We start from the raw sequence: 25,407 nt of genomic DNA, 5'->3' as shown, positions 1-25,407 counted from the left end.
ATGCCTTCTTCACCACCCTATCCACCTGTGACTCCACTTTCAAGGAGCTATGAATCTGTACTCCTAGATCTCTTTGTTCTATAACTCTCCCCAACGCCCTACCATTAACGGAGTAGGTCCTGGCCCGATTCGATCTACCAAAATGCATCACCTCACATTTATCTAAATTAAACTCCATCTGCCATTCATCGGCCCACTGGCCCAATTTATCAAGATCCCGTTGCAATCCTAGATAACCTTCTTCACTGTCCACAATGCCACCAATCTTGGTGTCATCTGCAAACTTACTAACCATGCCTCCTAAATTCTCATCCAAATCATTAATATAAATAACAAATAACAGCGGACCCAGCACCGATCCCTGAGGCACACCGCTGGACACAGGCATCCAGTTTGAAAAACAACCCTCGACAACCACCCTCTGTCTTCTGTCGTCAAGCCAATTTTGTATCCAATTGGCTACCTCACCTTGGATCCCATGAGATTTAACCTTATGTAACAACCTACCATGCGGTACCTTGTCAAATGCTTTGCTGAAGTCCATGTAGACCACGTCTACTGCACAGCCCTCATCTATCTTCTTGGTTACCCCTTCAAAAAACTCAATCAAATTCGTGAGACATGATTTTCCTCTCACAAAACCATGCTGACTGTTCCTAATTAGTCCCTGCCTCTCCAAATGCCTGTAGATTCTGTCCCTCAGAATACCCTCTAACAACTTACCCACTACAGATGTCAGGCTCACTGGTCTGTAGTTCCCAGGCTTTTCCCTGCCGCCCTTCTTAAACAAAGGCACAACATTTGCTACCCTCCAATCTTCAGGCACCTCACCTGTAGCGGTGGATGATTCAAATATCTCTGCTAGGGGACCCGCAATTTCCTCCCTAACCTCCCATAACGTCCTGGGATACATTTCATCAGGTCCCGGAGATTTATCTACCTTGATGCGCGTTAAGACTTCCAGCACCTCCCTCTCTGTAATATGTACACTCCTCAAGACATCACTATTTATTTCCCCAAGTTCCCTAACATCCATGCCTTTCTCAACCGTAAATACCGATGTGAAATATTCATTCAGGATCTCACCCATCTCTTGTGGTTCCGCACATAGATGACCTTGTTGATCCTTAAGAGGCCCTACTCTCTCCCTAGTTACCCTTTTGCCCTTTATGTATTTGTAGAAGCTCTTTGGATTCACCTTTGCCTGATCTGCCAAAGCAATCTCATATCCCCTTTTTGCCCTCCTGATTTCTCTCTTAACTCTACTCCGGCAATCTCTATACTCTTCAAGGGATCCACTTGATCCCAGCTGCCTATGCATGTCATATGCCTCCTTCTTATTTTTGACTAGTGCCTCAATCTCCCGAGTCATCCAAGGTTCCCTACTTCTACCAGCCTTGCCCTTCACTTTATAAGGAATGTGCTTACCCTGAACCCTGGTTAACACACTTTTGAAAGCCTCCCACTTACCAGACGTCCCTTTGCCTGCCAACAGACTCTCCCAATCAACTTCTGAAAGTTCCTGTCTAATACCATCAAAATTGGCCTTTCCCCAATTTAGAATTTTAACTTTTGGGCCAGACCTATCCTTCTCCATAGCTATCTTAAAACTAATGGAATTATGATCACTGGTCCCAAAGTGATCCCTCACTAACACTTCTGTCACCTGCCCTTCCTTATTTCCCAAGAGGAGGTCAAGTTTTGCCCCCTCTCTAGTCGGGCCATCCACATACTGAATGAGAAATTCCTCCTGAATACACTCAACAAATTTCTCTCCATCCAAGCCCCTAATGCTATGGCTGTCCCAGTCAATGTTGGGAAAGTTAAAGTCCCCTACTATTACCACCCTATTTTTCTTGCAGCTGTCTGTAATCTCCTTACATATTTGCTCCTCAATTTCCCGTTGACTATTTGGGGGTCTGTAGTACAATCCTATCAAAGTGATCTCTCCCTTCTTATTTTTCAGTTCTACCCATATGGACTCAGTGGGCGAACCCTCGGATATATCCCCTCTCACGACTGCCGTGATGTTCTCCCTAATCAAGAACGCAACTCCCCCTCCTCTCTTACCTCCTGCTCTATCTTTCCTATAGCATCTGTACCCTGGAACATTGAGCTGCCAGTCCTGCCCCTCCCTTAGCCATGTTTCAGTAATAGCTATAACATCCCAGTCCCATGTACCCATCCATGCCCTGAGTTCATCTGCCTTGCCCATCAGACTTCTTGCATTGAAATAAATGCAGTTTAATCTAGACTTCCCTTGGTCTTTGCCCTGCTTTCTCAGACCATCTGTCCGGTCATGTTCTGTACACTCTCCCTTACTGCCTTTTGTTTCTGTCACCACTTTATTTCCCACTGACTTCCTGCATCGGTTCCCATCCCCCTGCCACATTAGTTTAAACCCTCCCCAACAGCACTGGCAAACACTCCCCCTAGGACATTGGTTCCAGTCCTGCCCAGATGCAGACCGTCCAATTTGTACTGGTCCCACCTCCCCCAGAACCGGTTCCAATGGCCCAGGAATTTGAATCCCTCCAGCTTGCACCATCTCTCAAGCCACGTATTCATCTTAGCTATCCTGTCATTCCTACTCTGACTAACCCGTGGCACTGGTAGCAATCCTGAGATTACTACCTTTGAGGTCCTACTCTTTAGTTTAACTCCTAACTCCCTAAATTCAGCTTGTAGGACCTCATCCTGTTTTTTACCTATATCGTTGGTGCCTATATGCACCACGACAACTGGCTGTTCACCCTCCCCCTCCAGAATGTCCTGCAGCCGCTCCGAGACATCCTTGACCCTTGCACCAGGGAGGCAACATACCATCCTGGAGTCTCGGTTGCGTCCTCAGAAACGCCTGTCTATTCCCCTTACAATCGAGTCCCCTATCACTATAGCTCTGCCACTCTTTTTCCTGCCCTCCTGTGCAGCAGAGCCAGCCACGGTGCCATGAACCTGGCCACTGCCACCTTCCCCTGGTGAGCCATCTCCGCCAACAGTATCCAAAACGGTATACCTGTTTTGGAGGGAGATGACCGCAGGGGACCCCTGCACTGCCTTCCTACTCTTCCTCTGTCTGTTGGTCACCCATTCACTATCTCCCTCAGTAATTTTTATCTGCGGTGTGACCAACTCACTGAACGTGCTATCCACGACTTTCTCAGCATCGCGGATGCTCCAAAGTGAGTCCATCCGCAGCTCCAGAGCCGTCAAGCGGTCAAACAATAGCTGCAGCTGGACACACTTCCCGCAGGTGAAGGAATCAGGGATACAGGAAGGAGCCCTGAATTCCCACATCCCACAAGAGGAACATGACACGGCGCTGGGATCTCCTGCCATGACTTAACCCTTAAATTAGCTTAAGAACAACTACAATGTCAAGAGAAAAAAAAGGAAAGAAAAACTACTTACCACTCCCTTTAAGGAGTTTACTCCTTTAAATTGTTCTCAATTTAGAGAATGTTAACTACACTGGGGACCTTGATTCACTAAAAAATAAACGCTACTTCCTATAAGACCTGCAGACCTTCCCTTTCCTTTTACTTCAGTTACTGTAGATAAGGAGAAATACTCACCTGAACCTACTCACCAATCAGGTGCCTCCCCTGTGTCGCGTCCCGATCTGATTCCTGACGTCACTTCGAACTCGGTCGCAGCTCCGCTCGGCTCGGCTCCTCTCAGCTGTTCTCAGCGCTCTGAAATCCCGCCTTTTATCGGACGCTCCCTCCGCTCGGCTCGGCTCCTCTCAGCTGTTCTCAGCGCTCTGAAATCCCACCTTTTATCGGACGCTCCCTCCGCTCGGCTCGGCTCCTCTCAGCTGTTCTCAGCGCTCTGAAATCCCGCCTTTTATCGGACGCTCCCTCCGCTCGGCTCGGCTCCTCTCAGCGCTCTGAAATCCCGCCTTTTATCGGACGCTCCCTCCGCTCGGCTCGGCTCCTCTCAGCTGCACTCAGCGCTCTGAAATCCCGCCTTTTATCGGACGCTCCCTCCGCTCGGCTCGGCTCCTCTCAGCAATAACGGTATTGCAAGTAGTGTTACAAATTTTATGAATAAAGTATATTTTTTGAAAAAAAAATGTTCTTATCAGTTTAATATCTGATACGTCCCTTATCTGGGGACCGTATTTAAATTGATTTTTGGAACAGGGAGATGGAATAGGGGCTTGCTCCGTCCACTCCACGCATCGACCCAGTATTGCAGTGTCTCTGGGAACGGTGCACCTCCCTGTGGGGAGATATTCAAAATGAAAAACAGGTTTTTCCAGTGTCTCTGTATGTATTATTACTGAGAATAAAGTTGATATTTTGCACTTAAAAAATGTGGAATAAATCCTCAATTAAAGCTGTGAAGATTAACTAGATAAATATTGAGGTGGAAATGATATTGAAGATTTCCAAACTGGACCTGAAACCTAAACTGACCAGAATTATAAAGTGACCCAGAACCCCAATCTTCTGGAGACACTTGCACGACAAGGCAAACACACAATGTTACAATCCAAAACTGACACTGAAACATAACTTGACCTAAATCCCCAAACTAACCCTGAATCAGACACTGAACCATTTCCCCAAACTGAAGCAGAACCAGAGCAAGTCACAAACCTAAACTTAACCAGAACCCAACAATGACTCTGAACAAAACAAGCAACAACTCTCAATCTGATCCTCAAACCTAAACAACACGGTGCCCAACACTGGAAGACCCTAAACTCACATACAAACCTCAAATAAACCAGGAACTGTAAAATGACCCAGAGACACAACCCTACCTGAACCCAAACTAAACCGAACTGAACATGAACGCCCAAACCTCTGAACAACCTCAACTTGATCTGGAACTTAAAAGTGCCCTGGAATCCTGAACATACACAGAACTCTCTATGAACAAGAGCCCTCTGCCCTTCTTGAGACCCTCTGATCCAAAGTACTTTAGAGACCAAAAACACTGAGCTGCACAAAACCCTAAATCAACTCACAAATCCCTAGTGACCCAGAAACTTAAACTGACCTGGAACCCGAAACTGATCCAGAATCCCAAAAGTGACAGGTACCCTAAACTGACCATCAACGGAATACTGAGTCAGAACCTTAAATTGACCCAGAATCTTACACTCAACATAACGACAAAGTAACCCACAATTCCAAACTCACATTAAGTCCCAAATGAAAATGTAAATTGAAATAACTGGATACCCTAAACATCCCAAAACACAGTGACCCAGAGCCCTAAATCAACATAAAACCCTAAACCTGTACAGAAACATAAACTGACCCAGACCCTCATACTGACACTTTCCGTGGCCTAAATTGTTAAAGCTCCAAAGGTACCAGAGTCAATCCAAGAGCTCCGGCCCTCTGGTTTCCCCTCTCAGAGTGGAAGAACGTTAAACTGTTCCAGAATCCTCAACCGACCTGGAACCCGGAACCAAAGCAAAACTGCAACCAACTCAGAATCACAGGCTGATCTAAACCCTAAACTGATCCATTATCCTAAACGGACTCAGAATATTAAAATACGGCAAATCCTAAACAGACCCGAAACACCAAGCAGACCTGGAAACCCGACCTGGCCCAGAACCCTCGCTGACTCCACTGGTTCACTTGTTAGTTCTGTCGTTTGTTTAAGGCTCTTCTGCTGTTTTTAAGATATGATGTAATGTTAGGGATCATTGAGATCAGTCTGTGAGTATCAGTCTTTGCCAGGGTCCTGTGGAATATTTTGCAATGCTGGGTGTTTTTGGATGCGTGGAGAATGTTAGTCTTGAGGGTCCTGGAGCTCTTGTGGTCAGTTTGTGTGGAGTATGTTACAACCAGATACTGAACCAGAAACTCAAAACAACACAGAATCTCAAATTGACCAAACTGACCCAGAATATAAAACTGAACTGGGACCCTGAACCAATCCCAATTCTAAAGTGACCAACTCATGTCAAATGAATTATAAACATAAAAAAAAGCCAAGAACCCAAATTTGTGTTGAAACTCAAAACAAGCCCAGAATCCAAGATCAGTCTGACACTGATTCATCAGCCTAAAAATATTCAATGCACGAAACATATCTCGAACCCAGAATGAACCCACATGACGAGGCTGAGACCGAAGGCTGAGGGTCAGGGGTTTCGACAATCCCTCAGTGTTGGCATCAGTCTGGGCGTGTTGAGTCATCAGAGATCGTTGTCTATGTTTGTTGTTCTGTGTCAGTTTGTGGGTGTTGTGGTTTGGGGTTTCTCTGCTCAGTATTGGGGTAATGTGCACTGTTTAAGGTCCATTTACAGATGCTGTGGTTTGCTGTGACAGTGCAGTTATCATTTTACAGGATGCAGAAGCCCAATGTGTGATGCCATCGTTAGCTTTGGGTGTTTGATCAATGTGTGGATGGTGAGGTAAGTGTGTGGGGACTGGGTCAGTTTCTGGGTATTGTGTTTTTTTGTGGATGATGTGATCGGTTTGGGGCGTATTGTGGACAGCTTTAGGATGCTGACTCATTTGGGGAGATGGGATAGTCAGTCATTGAACACTGTCTCAGTTATGGTCCCTGGACCCAGTTTGCAGTACCAGAGTCAGTTTCAGGGTGCTGTGGTCAGTTTCAGAGATACATGGTATTAGCTTGAGGTGCTGGGCCAGTTAGAGGTACTGTACTACTTGAAGAGCTAGGTTAGGTTAAGGTGCTGGACTAACTTGAGGTGCTAGGTTAGCTTGAGGTGTTGGATTCGTTTGGAGGCTGTATTATTTTGAAGTATTAGGTTATTTTGAGGTTCTGGGCTGGTCTGAGGTACTGCCTTTTTGAGGTGCTGTTTTTGCTTGAGGTATTAGATTATGTTGAGGTGCTGGATTACTTAGGGCGGCAGCTTTAGTTTGAGGTAATCAATTTACTGCAAATGCAGTTTTAGCTTAAGTTACTGGGTTAGTTGGAGGTGCTGTATTAGATTGAGCTGCTGGGATAGTTTAAGCTTTTGTAAATGTCTGAGGTTCTTGATCAGTATGTTTCCAGCCCAACGAGGAAGGAAGCAGTGCTGGATCTAGTTCTGGGGAATGAAGTGGGGCAAGTTTCAATGGGAGAGTGTTTTGGAAACAGTGAACACAATATGATTAGGTTTAGAGTAATTATGGAAAAGTACAAAGACAATGAAAGTTGAAGATACTTAACCGGAAGAGGGTTAATTTCAGTGAGTTGAAAAGGGATCTGGCCCTTGTGGAATGGGAACAAAGATTATCAGGTAAAACAGTTAAAGAGCAAAGGGAGGCCTTCAAGGAGGAGATTGTTCAGGTACTTCATCTAACCCTATCAGCATATCCTTCTATTCTTTTCTCCCTTATGTATTTATCTAGCTTCCTTTTAAATGCATCTATGTTATTCGCCTCAACTACTGCAAGTTCTATATTCTAACCACTCTCTGGGTAAAGAAGTTTCTCCTGATTTCTTTATTGATTTTATTAGTGACTAACTTATATTTATGTCACCTAGTTTTGGGCTCTTCAAAAGTGGTCACATCTTCTCTACGTCTACCCTATCAAACCCCTTCATAATTTTAAAGATCTCTATTAGATCACCCTCTGCCTTCTCTTTTCTAGACAAAATATAGCGATCCTGTTCAGTCTTTCCCCATAATTAAAATCTCAGTTCTCATATTATTCTTGGAAATCTTGTTTGCACCTTCCCCAGTGCCTCTATATCCTTCTGGTAATATGTGGACCAGAACTGTGCATGGTACTCTAAGTGTGCTCTGTACAAGGTTCTGTACAAGTTTAATATAACTGCTCGGCTTTTCAATTCTATTCCTCAAGAAATGAACCCACTGCTTTGTTTACATTTGTACGATCTTGTTAACCTGCGTTATTACTTTGAATGATTTGTGAATCTGTATGCCTCGATCCCTTTGCTCCTCCACCCATTTCGACTCTTATTTCCCGAGGATGATGTGGCCTCCTTATTCCTCCTACCAAAATGCACCACCTCACACTTTTTTTTTTATTCGTTAATAGAATGTGGGCATCACTGGCAAGCATTTATTGCCCATCCTAATTGCCCTTGAGAAGGTGGTGGTGAGCTGCCTTCTTGAACAACTGAGTGGCTTGCGAGGCCATTTCAGAGGGCGATTAAGAATCAACCACGTTGCTGTGGGTCTGGAGTCACATATAGACCAAGCCAGGTAAGGACAGCAGGTTTCCTTCCCGAAAGGACATTAATGAACCAGATGGGTTTTTACGACATTCCAGTAGTTTCATGGTAACCATTACTGATGCTAGTTTTTTTTATTCCAGATTTTATTTAATTAATTGAATTTAAATTCCCCAGCTGCCGTGGCAGGATTTGAACTCATGACTCTGGAATATTAGTCCAGGCCTTCTGGATTACTAGTCCAATAACAACCACGATGCTACTGGACCCAACATTGAAATTCATTAACCATTTACACGCCTATTCTGCATGTTTATTTACGTCTTCTTGAATTTTATCACAGTTTTCTTCAGTATTAATGAAGCCCCCAAATTTAGTGTCAATCACAAATTTTGAAATTGTACTTCTGATTCCCGAGTCCAAATCGTTTATGTAAATGATAAACAACAGTGGTCCCAGCACCGATCCCTGTGGAACACCGTTTCCCACCTTCTGTCAGTCTGAGTAAACACCTTTAACCACTACTCTCTGTTCTCTGTTTTGTAGCCAGCTTGCTATCCATTCTGCTACTTGTTCCCTGACTCCACCTGCTCTGACCATAATCACAAGTCTACTATGTGGTACCTTCATGTCTTGCAGAGGTTACCACGGTAACCTCAGCAAGACATGCCAGATCATCGACACAGATACCACCATCACACGAGAGGACACCACCCACCAGGTGCATGGTTCATACTCCTGTGACTCGGCCAACGTTGTCTCCCTCATACGTTGCAGGAAAGGATGCCCCAGAGCATGGTACATTGGCGAGACCATGCAGACGCTGCGACAACGGATGAACGGACACCGCGCAACAATCGCCAAACAGGAGGGTTCCCTCCCAGTCGGGGAACACTTCAGCAGTCATGGACATTCATCCACCGACCTTCGGGTAAGCGTACTCCAAGGCGGCCTTCGAGACACACGACAACGCAAAATCGTCGAGCAGAAATTGCTAGCCAAGTTCCGCACCCATGAGGACGGCCTCAACCGGGATCTTGGGTTCATGTCACGCTACACGTTACCCCACCAGCGAACAAATGTTATCTGTTTTTAATATAACGGGTCAGTTGCTGTCTTTTCTATGTTTCTCTATCTCTGTTTTTTTTTTGTTTGTTGTTTTTTTTTGGTGATTTGTATATTCTGTGAGACCTGGCAGGTAACACCTGTCTGTCTGCACACTGATTGCCTTGGCAACGGGCAGTTGAAAAAACTGTCTGTACTCACCAAGCATTGTTCTGTGAATTATAAATGCGATTTCATTTCGAGGATTTCATTTTCACATCGTTCACCTGACGAAGGAGGAAGCCTCCGAAAGCTTGTGAATTTAAAATAAAATTGCTGGACTATAACTTGTTGTTGTAAAATTGTTTACAATTGTCAACCCCAGTCCATCACCGGCATCTCCACATCATGACTACCATCGACACCACAAACTGCCGGCTCACAGTGGAAAGGATATCCAAGAAGATCGCGCATTTAGACACAGACATCAAGTTTTTACAGAGCTGCAAGAAAGCAGACAAGATCCCGAAAGGACTCCAGATCACGAACCCACTCAGGTCCACATACAACTCGGATTACGCTGAGAGACTCTGCCGCCGTGCCTCTCGCACACTCCGCAACCATCTCATACACCAACTCTACAGCAGACGCCACAACCTCGAAACCAAGATAGAGTCCATACTCTCAACCTGTACTCAGGACACAGCAGACCAGCTACGTTATACCGCCAAACAGACGAGGCAACGGAACTACGCTGCCTACATGAAAACCAAGAGCAGGAAGCTTGAGAAACTCGGCATCACCACCAGCATCGACCAAGCTTCCCCTGGTACCACGGTTGCAATCACAGGGAAGTCTATTGTCAATTTGTCCGACCACACCCTTCAACCAGACGAAATCGAAGTTCTCAGCCGAGGGCTCAATTTCTGCCCCACTACCAAAATGGACCCCACTAGTCTCGCGGCGGACACAGAGGAATTCATCAGGAGAATGAGGCTCTGGGAATTCTACCACAAACCCCAAGATTTCAGCAGCGAACCCAATGAGACAATCGACGATCCGGAACAGCAGACAGAGGGATCCGCGGTACAGCAACCGAAGAGGAAAGAGTCAAACTGGACTCCTCCGGAGGGTCGCTGCCCTCAGCTGGACATGTATGCTCAAGCTGTCAGGAAATGCGTCAATGCCAGATTCATCAGCCGCACTCAGAAGACAGTCCAGAATGTCACCCGAGCACAACGCAACGCCATCAACGTTCTCAAGACGAACCGCAACATCGTCATCAAACCAGCGGACAAAGGAGGAGCCATAGTCATACAGAACAGAACGGACTATTGCAAAGAAGCATACCGACAACTGGACAACCAGGAACACTACAGACGGTTACCCGCAGATACGACCAAAGAACACACCCACCAGCTCAACAAACTGATCAAGACCTTCGATCCAGACCTTCAAAGCATCCTACGCACTCTCATCCCACGTACTCCCCGCGTGGGAGACTTCTACTGCCTCCCAAAGATACACAAAGCCAACACACCCGGACGTCCTATCGTATCAGGCAACGGAACCCTGTGTGAGAACCTCTCTGGATACATCGAGGGCATCCTGAAACCCATCGTACAGGGAACCCCCAGCTTCTGTCGCGACACTACAGACTTCCTACAAAAACTCAGTACCCACGGACCAGTTGAACCAGGAACACTTCTCACCACGATGGACGTCTCGGCACTCTACACCAGTATCCCCCACGATGACGGCATCGCTGCGACAGCATCAATACTCAACACCAACAACAGCCAATCTCCAGACGCCATCCTACAACTCATCCGTTTCATCCTGGATCACAATGTCTTCACCTTCGATAACCAGTTCTTTACCCAAACACACGGAACAGCCATGGGGACCAAATTCGCACCCCAATACGCCAACATTTTCATGCACAAGTTCGAGCAGGACTTCTTCACTGCACAATACCTCCAACCAACACTATACACCAGATACATCGACGACATTTTCTTTCTATGGACCCACGGCAAGGAATCACTAAAGAGACTACACGATAACATCAACAAGTTCCATCCCACCATCAAGCTCACCATGGACTACTCCTCAGAATCAGTTTCTTTCTTGGACACACGAATCTCCATCAAAGACGGGCACCTCAGCACCTCACTCTACCGCAAGCCCACGGACAACCTCACGATGCTCCACTTTTCCAGCTTCCACCCTAACCACGTCAAAGAGGCCATCCCCTATGGACAGGCCCTGCGAATACACAGGGTCTGCTCAGACGAGGAGGAACGCGATGGACACCTACAGACGCTGAAAGACGCCCTAGTAAGAACGGGATATGACGCTCGACTCATCGATCGACAGTTCCGACGGGCCACAGCAAAAAATCGCATAGACCTCCTCAGGAGACTAACACGGGACGCAACCAACAGAGTACCCTTTGTCGTCCAGTACTTCCCCGGAGCGGAGAAACTACGCCATGTTCTCCGCAGCCTTCAACATGTCATCAATGAGGACAAACACCTCGCTATGGCCATCCCCACACCTCCACTACTCGCCTTTAAACAGCCACCCAACCTCAAACAGACCATCGTTCGCAGCAAATTACCTAGCTTTCAAGAGAACAGCGTCCACGACACCACACAACCCTGCCACGGTAACCTCTGCAAGACATGCCAGATCATCGACACAGATACCACCATCACACGAGAGGACACCACCCACCAGGTGCATGGTTCATACTCCTGTGACTCGGCCAACGTTGTCTACCTCATACGTTGCAGGAAAGGATGCCCCAGAGCATGGTACATTGGCGAGACCATGCAGACGCTGCGACAACGGATGAATGGACACCGCGCAACATTCGCCAAACAGGAGGGTTCCCTCCCAGTCGGGGAACACTTCAGCAGTCATGGACATTCATCCACCGACCTTCGGGTAAGCGTACTCCAAGGCGGCCTTCGAGACACACGACAACGCAAAATCGTCGAGCAGAAATTGCTAGCCAAGTTCCGCACCCATGAGGACGGCCTCAACCGGGATCTTGGGTTCATGTCACGCTACACGTTACCCCACCAGCGAACAAATGTTATCTGTTTTTAATATAACGGGTCAGTTGCTGTCTTTTCTATGTTTCTACCTCTCTATCTCTGTTTTTTTTTGTTTGTTGTTTTTTTTTGGTGATTTGTATATTCTGTGAGACCTGGCAGGTAACACCTGTCTGTCTGCACACTGATTGCCTTGGCAACGGGCAGTTGAAAAAACTGTCTGCACTCACCAAGCATTGTTCTGTGAATTATAAATGCGATTTCATTTCGAGGATTTCATTTTCACATCGTTCACCTGACGAAGGAGGAAGCCTCCGAAAGCTTGTGAATTTAAAATAAAATTGCTGGACTATAACTTGGTGTTGTAAAATTGTTTACAAATGTGGTACCTTATCAAAGGCCTTTTGAAAATCCCTTATCAACTCTTTCTGTTACTTCTTCAAAGAATTCAATAACGTTGGTCAAGCATGACCTTCCCTTTTGAAATCTGTGCTGACTATTCTTGATTATATTTTCGGTTGCCAGATGTATTTCTATTACATCTGTGAGGAAAGATTCCATTATCTTTCCCACCACCGAATTTAAGCTCACTGGTCTATAGCTCTTAATAGCCGTTCTATCGTCCATTTTAAACATAGGAATAACATCAGCTGTTCGCCAATCCTCTGGCAGCATTCCCTTCTCCAATGAATTGATATATATGTATGTAATAGTGCCTCTGCTATTTCTCCCCTAACTTCTATTAATATGCATGGACGCAATCTACCTGGACAGAGGTTTTATCTTTTCTACGTTTGACTCGTTTATCAATTATCTCCCCTTTTCTATCATAAATGTCTTTATAACTTTTTTGATTTCTGCTTCTAATGTCTTATCCATCTTGTTAGTGTCAATATTGAGGCAAAGTAATGATTCAACATTTCTGCCGTTACCTGTGAGTTCACCTTGTGCATCCCTTAGTGGCCCGACCCCTATCATGATTTTCCTTTTGTTATTTATGTGTCTGTAGAATACTTTACTTTTTAAAAAGTATTTTTTGATAATTTAATTTTGTAATTCCTCTTTGCCTTCCGAATAGGTTTTTTTTACTTATTTCCTAACCTCTTCATATTCCCTTTTGTCATCCTCTTCTTTATTGTCCAGGTGCTGAGTGTATGCCTTTTTCTTTAGTTTCAATTCTGATCTTATCTCTTTATTCATCCATGGTATTTCATTATTAGTGTCAGCGTCCGTGGAACAGTATCCCAGTGAGAGACCGTGTCCGTGGAACAGTATCCCAGTGAGTGACAGCGTCCGTGGAACTGTACCCCAGTGAGTGACAGTGTCCGTGGAACTGTACCCCAGTGAGTGACAGCGTCCGTGGAACAGTACCCCAGTGAGTGACAGCGTCCGTGGAACAGTACCCCAGTGAGCGACAGCGTCCGTGGAACTGTACCCCAGTGAGTGACAGCGTCCGTGGAACTGTACCCCAGTGAGTGACAGCGTCCGTGGAACAGTACCCCAGTGAGTGACAGCGTCCGTGGAACAGTACCCCAGTGAGTGACAGCGTCCGTGGAACTGTACCCCAGTGAGTGTCAGTGTCCGTGGAACTGTATCTAGTGAGTGTCAGTGTCCGTGGAACTGTATCCCAGTGAGTGTCAGTGCCCGTGGAACTGTATCCCAGTGAGTGTCAGTGTCCGTGGAACTGTATCCCAGTGAGTGTCAGTGTCCGTGGAACTGTATCCCAGTGAGTGTCAGTGTCCGTGGAACTGTATCTAGTGAGTGTCAGTGTCCGTGGAACTGTATCCCAGTGAGTGTCAGTGTCCGTGGAACTGTATCCCAGTGAGTGTCAGTGTCCGTGGAACTGTATCTAGTGAGTGTCAGTGTCCGTGGAACTGTATCCCAGTGAGTGACAGCGTCCGTGGAACTGTATCCCAGTGAGAGACAGTGTCCGTGGAACTGTACCCCAGTGAGAGACAGTGTCCGTGGAACTGTACCCCAGTGAGAGACAGTGTCCGTGGAACTGTACCCCAGTGAGTGACAGTGTCCGTGGAACTGTACCCCAGTGAGTGACAGTGTCCGTGGAACTGTACCCCAGTGAGTGACAGTGTCCGTGGAACTGTATCCCAGTGTCAGTGTCCACGGAACTGTTCGCTGTGTGTGTCAGGATCAACGGAATAGTATTCGAGTGACAGACAATGTCCATGGAACTGTGAGAGTAGGTCCTCGTGGAACTGTTCCCCAGTGAGAGTCAGGGTATACAGAACTGTAGCCCAGTGAGAGTCAGGGTGCATAGAACTGTAGCCCAGTGAGAGTCAGGGTGCATAGAACTGTAGCCCAGTGACTGTCAGGGTCCATGGAACTGTACCCCAGTAACTGTCAGGGTCCATGGAACTGTACCCCTGTGAATGCAGGCGCCCATCGAACTGAATCAAGTGAGAGTAAAGGCCCATTGAACTGCACTCTCACACCCTAAGGAGTAGATCATTCATTCCCTCGATTCTGTTCTGCCGTTCATTTAGATCATGGCTAATCTGTATCTTAACTCTTTTTACCCATCTTGTATATAATGTATTTGGATTAGATGGCAATTATCTTCAATCTGTTTTTTTCTGGTTATCAACCCTCCTGTCAGTGGAAACAGTTTCTCCTTATTTACTCAAAGGTCAGTTTATTTTTTAAACTTACCTCAGTGTGCCTTGCAGGCTTCTCGACAGGTTCCCCCTGTGGGGTGGCCTCCCTGCTCAGAAGTGGGTTAAATTTCAGGGGTTATGATGTGATCGAGGAGTCCAGCGGGAGACTCGTTAAAAGCCAAGATGAGTGGCGTTAAAGCGGCTGATTGACGGGAATGGAGCAGGAAATGGAGCTGCTCCATTTTAACTGCTCCTGCGATCAGGGAGAGTTAAAATCACCCTGTTTCATATTGCATGATAGTCCACATGTGTCACTGGAGGGAAAGCGACAACTGCAAGTTATTCTTGCAGGTGTTATGAATGAGTTCGGGGTCTATTAGTAACTATTCACCACATTACTAGTCAATGAAACAATGCATTACTTTGCTTTTAAGTCATACTCCATCTAAAACAAGGGTACATTTTAATATCTGCGTCTGTCTCTCCCATGTCTGTCTCTCTCTCTCTCTCCCCGTCTGTCTCTCCCGTGTCGCCGTCTGTGTCTCCTGTCACTCACACATATATTGTGGGGAAAGGCCTGTCGCAATTAAGCCTCAGGCCCTCTCCATCCAAAATAATGCCACGGTATTTGCCACCTTTTCTGAGGGTGCCTCTGTGTATAAATGTGCCAAGGATCACATGCCAGGCACTGTACTTACGTGGCACATTATCCGTTCTCATTATAATGGACACATTTCAGCTGGCAGAAAGGTACAGAGAGAAATATGTGTTGCTTAATCACCCCTCTGCACCAACAATGTTTCAGTGAGTGATGGGGAGATGGGCTGAGATTTATAAATAGACTTGCAGTACATTCTCTCTCTCTCTCTCTCTCTCTCTGGTGTATAATAGAAATGAGTCACAGTGACAGGAGCAGAAAACTGCTTGGATAGAGGATCTGACACAACACATTAAAGCTGGTGATGACTGGTGTGGCAGGATTGTAAATTTAAAGGGACATTACCATTTGGCTGGAGAGTTTTTAAGGGAAACGCGACTCCTCGAAGAGCCCACTTCTACCCGCCTGATACGTTGGCTGCGGTGGACAATTTTCTCCGTGTGGACAATATATTTGCTGAATTGTAAACTATTCCACAGTGATTAACACTGAGCCTCGGTCATTTCTATATCTGAGGCCGTTTCTCCCCTTCTCTGGGTCTTAGACCTCCACCATTTCTGGTCTGAATCCAGCCACTAGAAGAGGGTGTAAGACCAACCTGGGAAATTCTCCCTTGATCTCCCCCCACCACCTGTGGAGAGTCCCTGCCTCCCTGGCCCAGCCTTTGCTTGGTATCTTCCCCAGTGATAAGGTCGGGTTTAGAAACATGGCAGGTGGGTGAAAACCCGTATCTTACTGCTGGACCGGTCTTTTAAATTCAATTATAATTTTTATCCCTCAACCAACATCACAAACAGATGATCTGGTCATTATCACATTGCTGTTTGTGGGACCTTACTGTGTGCAATGTACTGCCGTGTTTCCTACAGTAAAGCAGCAACTGCACTTCAAAAGTACTTAATTGGTAGAGGAACCACCTAGGGAACAGGTTATTTTAGATCTCGTATTGTGTAATGAGACAGGGTTAATTAGTAAACTTATAGTAAAGGATCCTCTGGAGGAGAGTGAACATAATATGATAGAATTTCATATTCAGTTTGAGAGTGATGTGGTTAAGTCCGAAACTAGGGTCTTAAATATAAATAAAGCCAATTATGTAGGTATGAGGGGCGAGTTGGCTGAGGTAGATTGGGAAATTAGATTAAAAGATATAACGGTAGACAAACAATGGCAAATATTTAAAGAAATAATTCATAATTCTCAACTAATATACATTCCCTTGAGGAATAAAACTCCACGGGAAAAGTGGTACAATTGTGGCTAATTAGAGAATTTAAGGATTAAATTAGATTAAAAGAAGAGGCTTACAATGTCGTCAAAAAGCGTAGTTCGCCTGAGGATTGGGAGGGTTTTAGAAATCAGCAAAGGATGACCAAAAATTCAGAAAGAGGGAGAAAGTTGAATCTGACAGTAAACCAACAGGAAATATAAAAACAGATTGTAAGAGCTTCCACAAGTTTGTTGAAAAGGAAGAGATGAGTGAAAATAATCGTGGGTCCCTTAGAGGCAGAGACAGAAGAAATTATAATGGGGAGTAAGGAAATGGCAGAGATGTTAAACAAATATTTGATATCTGTCTTCACAGCAGATGACACAAAAAACATACCGGAAACAGTGGGGAACCAAGGGCCTAATCAGAGTGAGGAACTTAAAGTAATTAATATTAGTAAAGAAAAAGTGCTGGAGAAATTAATGGGACTAAAAGCCGAGAAACCCCCTGGACCTGATGGCCGACATCCTCGGGTTTTAAAAGAGGTGACTGCAGAGATAGTGGATGCATTGGTTGTGATCTTACAGAATTCCCCAGATTCTGGAATGGTCCCCGTGGATTGCAAGGCAGCAAATGTAACCCCGCCATTTAAGAAAGGAGTGAGAGAGAAAAGAGGGAACTGTAGGCTAGTTAGCTTGACATCAATAGTAGGGAAAATGCTAGAATGTATTATTAAGGACGTAGTAAAAGGGCACCTCGAAAATCATAATATAATTAGGCAGAGTCATACTTTTTAATCTTCGAATCGTAGAATCAAAGAAAGATTGCAGCACGGAAGGAGGCCATTCGGCCCATCGAGTCCACGCCAGCTCCATCCAAGAGCAATCCAACTAGTCCCATTCCCCCGCCCTATCCCCATCGCCCTGAAAATTTTTTACTTTCAAGTACTTATCCAGTCTCCTTTTAAAGGCCATGATTGAATCTGCCTCCACCACCCCCTCAGGCAGCACATTCCAGATCATAACCACTCGCTGTGTAAAAAAGTTTTACATCATGTCACCTTCGGTTCTTTTGCCAATCACCTTAAGTCTATGCCCTCTGGTTCTTGACCCTTCCGCCAATGGGAACAGTTTCTCTCTACCTACTCTGTCTAGACCCTTCATGATTTTGAACACCTCTATCAAATATGCTCTCAACCTTTTCTGTTCCAAAGAGAACAACCCGAGCTTCTCCAGTCTATCCATGTAAGAAAAGTCCATTATCCCTGGAATCATTCTAGTAAATCTCTTCTGCACCCTCTCTATGGCCTTCACATCTTTCCGAAAGTGCGGTGCCCAGAACTGCACACAATATTCCAGTTGTGGCCAAACCAGTGTTTTATAAAGGTTTATTATGATTTCCTTACTTTTGTACTCTATGCCTCTATTTATAAAGCCCAGGATCCCGACCACTTTTTTAACCGCTTTCTCAACCTGCCCTGCCACCTTCAACAATTTGTGCACATATACCCCCAGATCTCACTGTTCCTGCACCCCTTTTAGAATTGTGCCCTCGATAGTTTATGTTGCCTCTCCACTTTCTTCCTACCGAAATGTATCACTTCACATTTATCTGGGTTAAATTTCACCTGCCACGTGTCCGTCCATGCCATCAGCCTGTCTATATCCCCTTGAAGTCTGTCACTATCCTCCTCACTGCACACTCCCCTTCCAAGTCTCGTGTCATCTGCAAATTTGAAATTGTGCCCTGTACACCCAAGTCCAAGTCCTTAATATATATCAAGAAAAGCAGTGGTCCCAGCACCGACCCCTGGGGAACACCACTGTGCATCTCCCTCCAGTCCGAAAAACAACCGATCACCACTACTCTCTGTTTCCTGTCATTTCGCCAATTCTGTATCCATGTTGTTATTGCCCCCTTTATTCCATGGGCCGCAACCTCGATGACAAGCCTACCATGTGACACTTTATTAAATGCCTTTGGAACGTCCGTATACACAAAGTCAACCGCATTGCCCTCATCTACACTCTCTGTTACCTCATCAAAAAACTCCATCAGGTTAGTTAAACACGATTTGCCTGTAACAAATCCATGCTGGCTTTCCCTAATCAATCCACATTCGTCCAAGTGACTGTTAATTCTGTCCAGTATTATCGTTTCCAGAAGTTTCCCCACCACCGAGGTTAAACTGACTGGCCTATTGTTGCTGGGTTTATCCTTACACCCTTTTTTGAACAAGGGTGTAACATTTGCAAATCTCCAATCCTCTGGCACCACTCCCATGTCCAAGGATGTCTGGAAGATTACGGCCAGTACCTCCGCAATTACCCCCCTTACTTCCTTCAGCATCCTCGGGTGTATCCCATCCAGACCAGGTGACTTATCTACTTTAAGTACAGCAAGCCTTTCTAGTACCTCTTCTTTATCAATTTTTAGCCCATCAGTATCTTAACTATATCTTCCTTTACCGAGACTCTGGCAGCATCTTCTTCCTTGGTAAAGACAGATGCAAAGTATTCATTTAATACCTCAGCCATGCCCACTGCCTCCAGGAGCAGATCTCCTTTATGGTCCCTAATCGGCTCCACCCCTCCTCTTACTACCTGTTTACTGTTAACATGTCTGTCGAAGACTTTTGGATTCCCTTTTATATTGGTTGCTAGTCTATTCTCATACTCTCTCTTTTCCCCTCTTATTTCCTTTTTCACTTCCCCTCTGAACTTTCTATATTCTGCCTGGTTCTCACTTGTGTTATCGACCTGACACCTGTCATACACCGCTTTTTTCCGCTTCATCTTATTCTCTATCTCCTTTGTCATCCAGGGAGCTCTGGCTTTAGTTGCCCTACCTTTCTCCCTCGTTGGAATGTACCTTGTCTGTACCTGAATCATCTCCTCTTTAAAGGCTGCCCACTGTTCAATTACAGTTTTGCCTGCCAATCTGTGATTCCAATTTACCTGAGCCAGATCTGTTCTCATCCCACTGAACTAGGCCCTCCACCAGAAAGGGATGGGCTGCAGACAGAGTGATCTAGGGACAGGGCAAAACGTGGGGATTGCATAGAAAATGTGTTCGAGAAATTAAAAAGAGAGCAGGGTCAGGCACAGAGAAAAAGCGATTGATGGGAACGAGAGGGACGAAAAGAAATGGAGAGAGGGAGGGGTAAGGAAACAGAATGAGGTGGACACAGAGATGAGAACTCGGTTGGGAGAGAATAGGAGATGAAATGGGACAGGGAGGAAGTGAGAGAAACCAGCATGCAGGTAATGGGAGGCAAAAGAAGCAGGGGAAACAGGAATAGTGAGAGAGTCAGGGAGAGACGAAGACAGGTACAGTCCATGAGAGAGAGAGAGAGAGCGAGAGAGAGCGAGCGAGAGAGAGAGCAAGAGAGAGAGAGAGCGCAAGAGAGAGAGAGAGCGCAAGAGAGAGCGAGAGCGGCATACAGACAGAGAGGCATACAGACAGCATGTTGCAGGTCAGCCATTCTTTAAGATTATCTCAGCTATTTTGATTCACAGATTATTCATTTTATTGAGCGACAGGTCATTTATTATTGAATGGCAGGGGATCTCATTTGCTAAATCAGTTGATCCATTTTCTGCAGCAGATCATGTGCAGTGTCCAGAGTAACACTTGGCTCAATCGGTAGGGTGACAGGATCTGGGATTTAGTTGGGAGGATCTACAATTTTGCTTCAAGTACATGGAATGTAGTTTACAGGGTCTGGGGTGGAGTTTCATTCTGTGTACACTTTTGTAAAACATTTTGAAAACAATAGTGAGCGAGCCCCAGTTGGAGCGAGATGGAGAGTTTCATTAACCCAGTACGGGGTGTGTCAGCATCTAGAGATTTATTACAGTAAAGAGAGAGCAGGTCCCCAGTGACAGCAGGAGCAGAGTTTTATTAACACAGTACATGGAGATTTCTAACATATTCCAACCCCTTACTGGTAAAGTCACCTTCAACGATTTGTGCACATATACCCCCAGATCTCTCAGTTCCTGTACCCCTTTTAGAGTTGTGCCCTCCAGATTATATTGCCTCTCCTTGTTCTTCCTACCGAAATATATCACATCGCATTTTTCTGCGAAAAATTTCATCTGCCACTTGTTCACCATGCCACCAGCCTGACTGTATCCTCTTGAAGTTTATCACTATCCGTCTCACTGTTTACTTCCTTTCCAAGTGTTGTGTCTTCTGCAAATTTGGAAATTGTGCTCTGTACATCCAAGTCCAAGTCATTAATATATATGAAGAAAAGCAATGGTCCCAGCACTGATTCCTGGGGAACACCACTGTACACCTCCCTTCAGTCCAAAAAACAACTGTTCACCACTACTCTGTTTCCTGTTCCTTAGCCAATTCTGTATCCATGTTGCTACTGCCCCCTTTTTTCCATGGGCCGCAATCTTGATAAACCTACCATGCAGCACTTTATCAAACGCCTACTGAAAGTCCATATACACAACATCAACTGCATTGCCCCCAACTACCCTCTCCGTTACCTCATCAAAAAACTCTATCAGGTTAGTTAAACACGATTTGCCTTGAACAAATCCGTGCTGGCTTTCCCAAATCAATCCACACTCATCCAAATGTCTGCGAATTCTGTCCCAGATTATCATTTCTAAAAGTTACCCCACCACTGAGGTTAAACTGACTGGCCTATAGTTGCTGGGTTTATCCTTACACCCTTTCTTGAACAAGGGAGTAAAATTTGCAATTCTCCAGCATCACCCCCGTATCTAAGGATGTTTGGAAGATTATGGCCAGTACCTCCACAATTTCCACTCTTACTTCCCTCAGCAACCTAGGATGCATCCCGTCTGGACCGGGTGACTTATCTATTTTAAGTACAGCTAGCCTTTCTAGTACCTCTCCTTTATCAATTTTTAGCCCATCCAGTATCTCAACTATATCTTCCTTTGCTGAGACGCCAACTCCTCTCGTCCGTCGTCCAGCTGGGTGGGACTGCGCTCGCCTGGTTCCAATCTTATCTATCCAGTCGTAGCCAGAGAATCTCCTGCAATGGCTTCTTTTCCCACTCCCAGACCGTCAATTCTGGAGCACCCAAGGATCTATCCTTGGCCCCCTATGTCTCATCTACATGCTGCCCCTTGACGACATCGTCCGAAAACACAATGTCAGCTTCCACATGTACGCTGACGATGCCCAGGTCTACCTCACCACGACCTCCCTCGACCCCTCCACTGTCTCTGATTTTTCACATTGCTTGTCCAACATTCAGTACTGGATGAGCAGCAATTTCCTCCAACTAAATATTGCAAAGATCGAAGCCATTGTCTTCGGGCCCCACCACAAACACCGTTCCCGAGCCACCGACTCCATCCCTCTCCCCGGTCACTGTCTGAGGCTGAACCAGACCATTCATAACCTTGGCGTCCTATTTGACCCTGGGATGAGTTTCCGACCACATATCTGCTCTATCACGAAGTCCATCTACTTCCTCCTCCATAACATCACCCGTCTCCGTCCCTGCCTCAGCTCATCTGCTGCTGAAACCCTTATCCATGCCTTTGTTATCTCTAGACTTGACTATTCCAATACTCTCCTGGCCGGCCTCCCATCTTCCATCCTCCATAGACTTGAGCTCGTCCAAAACTCCCGTATTTTATCTCGCAGCAAGTCCCGTTCACCCATCACTCCTGTGCTCGCTGACCGACATTCGTTCCCGGTCCAGCAACACCTCGATTTTAAAATTCTCATCCTTCATTTCAAAACTCTCCATGGCCCTCGCCCCTGCCTATCTCTGTAACCTCCTCCAGCCCTACAACCCTCCGAGAACTCTGCGCTCTCCAATTCTGGCCTCTTGTGCATCCCCGATTTTAATCGTTCCACCATTGGCGGCCGTGCCTTCGGCTGCCGAGATCCTCAGCTCTGGAATTCCTTCCTTAAACTTCTTCACCTCTCCACCTCTCTTCCTTTAAGACGCTCCTTCAGCCGAACTCTTTGGCCAAGCTTTTGGTCACCCGTCCTAATATCTCCTTCTGTGGCTCGGTGAAAAATTCTGTTTGATAATCACTCCTGTGAAGCACCTTAGGATGTTTTACTGCATTAAAAGGCGATATTGGCCAAGGTGCTTACCCAGAGGAAGGGAGGAACCATCACAGGCCGAGTCTCACTGGGCAGCTGTCCGACAACTCCAAGCGGCTGATTAGATTCCAGAATCTGTCACTGGAATACAATAGGACTATTTTTGAGCCGATGATTATATTTAATTTGAATATATTTGTCATTAATGGCATTTGATTGATTTACTTTAACATTAAATTGTTCTTTTCTTTCCGCTCTTTACATGGATTAAATTCACTCACAATATCAGCTGCCAACTCCAGTTTGTGAGGGATATCAAGGACAACACTAAAGGTTTTTCCAAGTATATTAAGAAAAAGAAGGTGACTCAGAGTAATGTGTCCCCTTAAAGACAGACGCAGGGGATTATAGTAATTGAAAGGGAGAGAGGGTGAAGAATTTGAAAAATTCGTACAGGAGAACTTTCTTAATTAGTATATTTCTAGCCCAACAAGGGAGGAAGCAGTGCTGGATCTAGTTTTAGGGAATGATGTAAGGCAAGTGGAGTGTATTTCAGTGGGGGAACATCTGGGTAATAGTGATCATAATATAATTTGGTTTGAAGTAGTTACGGAAAGGGACAAAGAAAAATCCAAGGTGAAAATATCCAACTGAAAGGGAGCCAATTTCAGTGATTTGAGAAGGGATCGAGCACAGGTGGACTGGAAAGAAAGACTGGACAAAAAAAAACAGTAAATGAGCAATGACAGGTCTTCAAGGTGGAGATAGTTCGGGTATAAACCAAGGATTTTCCCATAAGGAGGAAAGATACGGCATCCAAAGCTCGAGCTCCCTGGATGACAAAGGAAATAGAGCTTAAAATAAAACAGAAAAAGGTTTATGACCACTGTCAAGTACAGAATACAGCACAAAACCAGGAGAGTGTGCAGGGGGAAATTGAAAAGGATATAAGAAGGGCAAAGAGAGAATATGAGAAAAGATTAGCGGGTAACATAAATGGGAACCCAAAAATCTTTTATAAAAATATAAAAAGTAAAAGGATAAAAGGAATGGTGGGGCCGGTTAGGGACAAAATAGGAAATCTGCTTGTGGAGGCAGAGGACATGACTGAGGTACTGAATGAGGACTTTGAACCTGTCTTCACAAAAGAAGAGGATGAAGTTAATGTCACAGTAGAGGAGGAGGGAGTAGAGATATTGGATAGGATCAAAATAGATAGAAAGGAGGTGCTAAATAGGTTGGCATCACTCAAAGTGAACAAGTCCCCCGGTCCAGGTGGGATGCATCCTAGGTTGCTGAGGGAAGCAAGGGTGGTGATAGCAGAAGCTCTGTCCACAATCTTTCAATCCTCCTTGGATATGGGAGTGGTGCCAGAGGACTGGAGGATTGCAAATGTTACAACCCTGTTCAAAAAAGGAGAGAGGGATAAAACTGGTAACTACAGGCCAGTCAGTCTAATATCAGTGGTGGGAAAACTACTAGAGACCATTGTCAAGGACAAAATTAATTCTCACTTGGAGAGGCATGGGTTAATAAGGAACAGCCAGCACGGATTTCTTAAAGGCAAATCACGTCTGACTAACCTGATTGAATTCTTTGATGAAGTAACAGAGAGGGTTGATGAAGGTAGTGCAGTAGATGTTGTATATATGGACTTTCAAAAGGCATTTGATAAAGTGCCACATAATAGACTTATTTGGAAAACAGAAGCACATGGGATTAAAGGGACGGCGGTAACTTGGGTACATAATTGGCTAGGGGATAGGAGGCAGAGAGTCGTGGTGAACGGATGTTTTTCTGACTGGACAGAAGTATGCAGTGGGGTCCCCCAGGGGTCAGTATTAGGACCATTACTTTTCTTGTTGTATCAAAATGACCTGGACTTGGGTTTTGGGAGCACAATTTCAAAGTTTGCGACCGATACAGGAGTTAGCAACGTAGTAAATAGTGAGGAGGATAGTAGCAGATTTCAGGAGGACATAGACAGACTGGTAAAATGGGCAGACACAGGGCAGATGCAATTTAAGACGGAGAAGTGTGAAGTGATGCATTTTGGGAGGAACAAAGCAGAGAGGCAGTATAATCTAAATGGGACTATTTTGAGGGGAGTGCAAGAGCAGAGGGACCTGGGGTACAGAGTCACAAATATTTGAAGGTGGCAGGGCAAGTTGATAAGGTGGTTAAGAAAGGGTATGGGATACCTGGCTTTGTAAATAGGGACATTGAATATAAAAACAAGGAAGTCATGCTGAACCTTTACAAATCACTGGTTAGGCCTCAGCTGGAGTATTGTGTATAATTCTGGGCACCTCAATTCAGGAAGGATGTCAAGATCATGGAGAGGGTACAGAGGAGGTTTACCAGGATGGTACAAGGGATGAGGGACATCAGTTATGTGGAGAGGTTGGAGAAGCTGGGATTGTTCTCCTTGGAGCAGGGGTTAAGGGGAGATTTAATGGAGGTGTTAAAATCAAGAGGGGTTTTGATCGCGAGTTGGGAGAAACTGTTTCCTCTGGCAAGTGGGTCGGTAACCAGAGGTCATAGATTTAAAATAATTGGCAAAAGATCGAGAGGGGAAATGAGGAGAAGTTTTTTTTTCATACAGAGAGTTGTTAAGATGTGAAACGCACTCCCTGAAAGGGTGGT

General features: G+C 45.4%; 1 protein-coding gene and 1 pseudogene across 1 annotated transcript in view; both read left to right on the top strand.

The window, feature by feature from the left end:
• Positions 1-25,407, top strand: part of LOC137302345 (zona pellucida sperm-binding protein 3-like) — a 1,023,493-nt gene that overhangs the window by 121,222 nt on the left and 876,864 nt on the right. The window lies entirely within an intron of this gene.
• LOC137302605 (U2 spliceosomal RNA) lies at positions 4,057-4,225 on the top strand (annotated as a pseudogene).

This window comes from Heptranchias perlo, chromosome 35 (assembly GCF_035084215.1).
Source record: "Heptranchias perlo isolate sHepPer1 chromosome 35, sHepPer1.hap1, whole genome shotgun sequence".
Taxonomy (NCBI): Eukaryota; Metazoa; Chordata; class Chondrichthyes; order Hexanchiformes; family Hexanchidae; genus Heptranchias; species Heptranchias perlo.
This window is presented reverse-complemented; position numbering and strand designations above follow the sequence as displayed.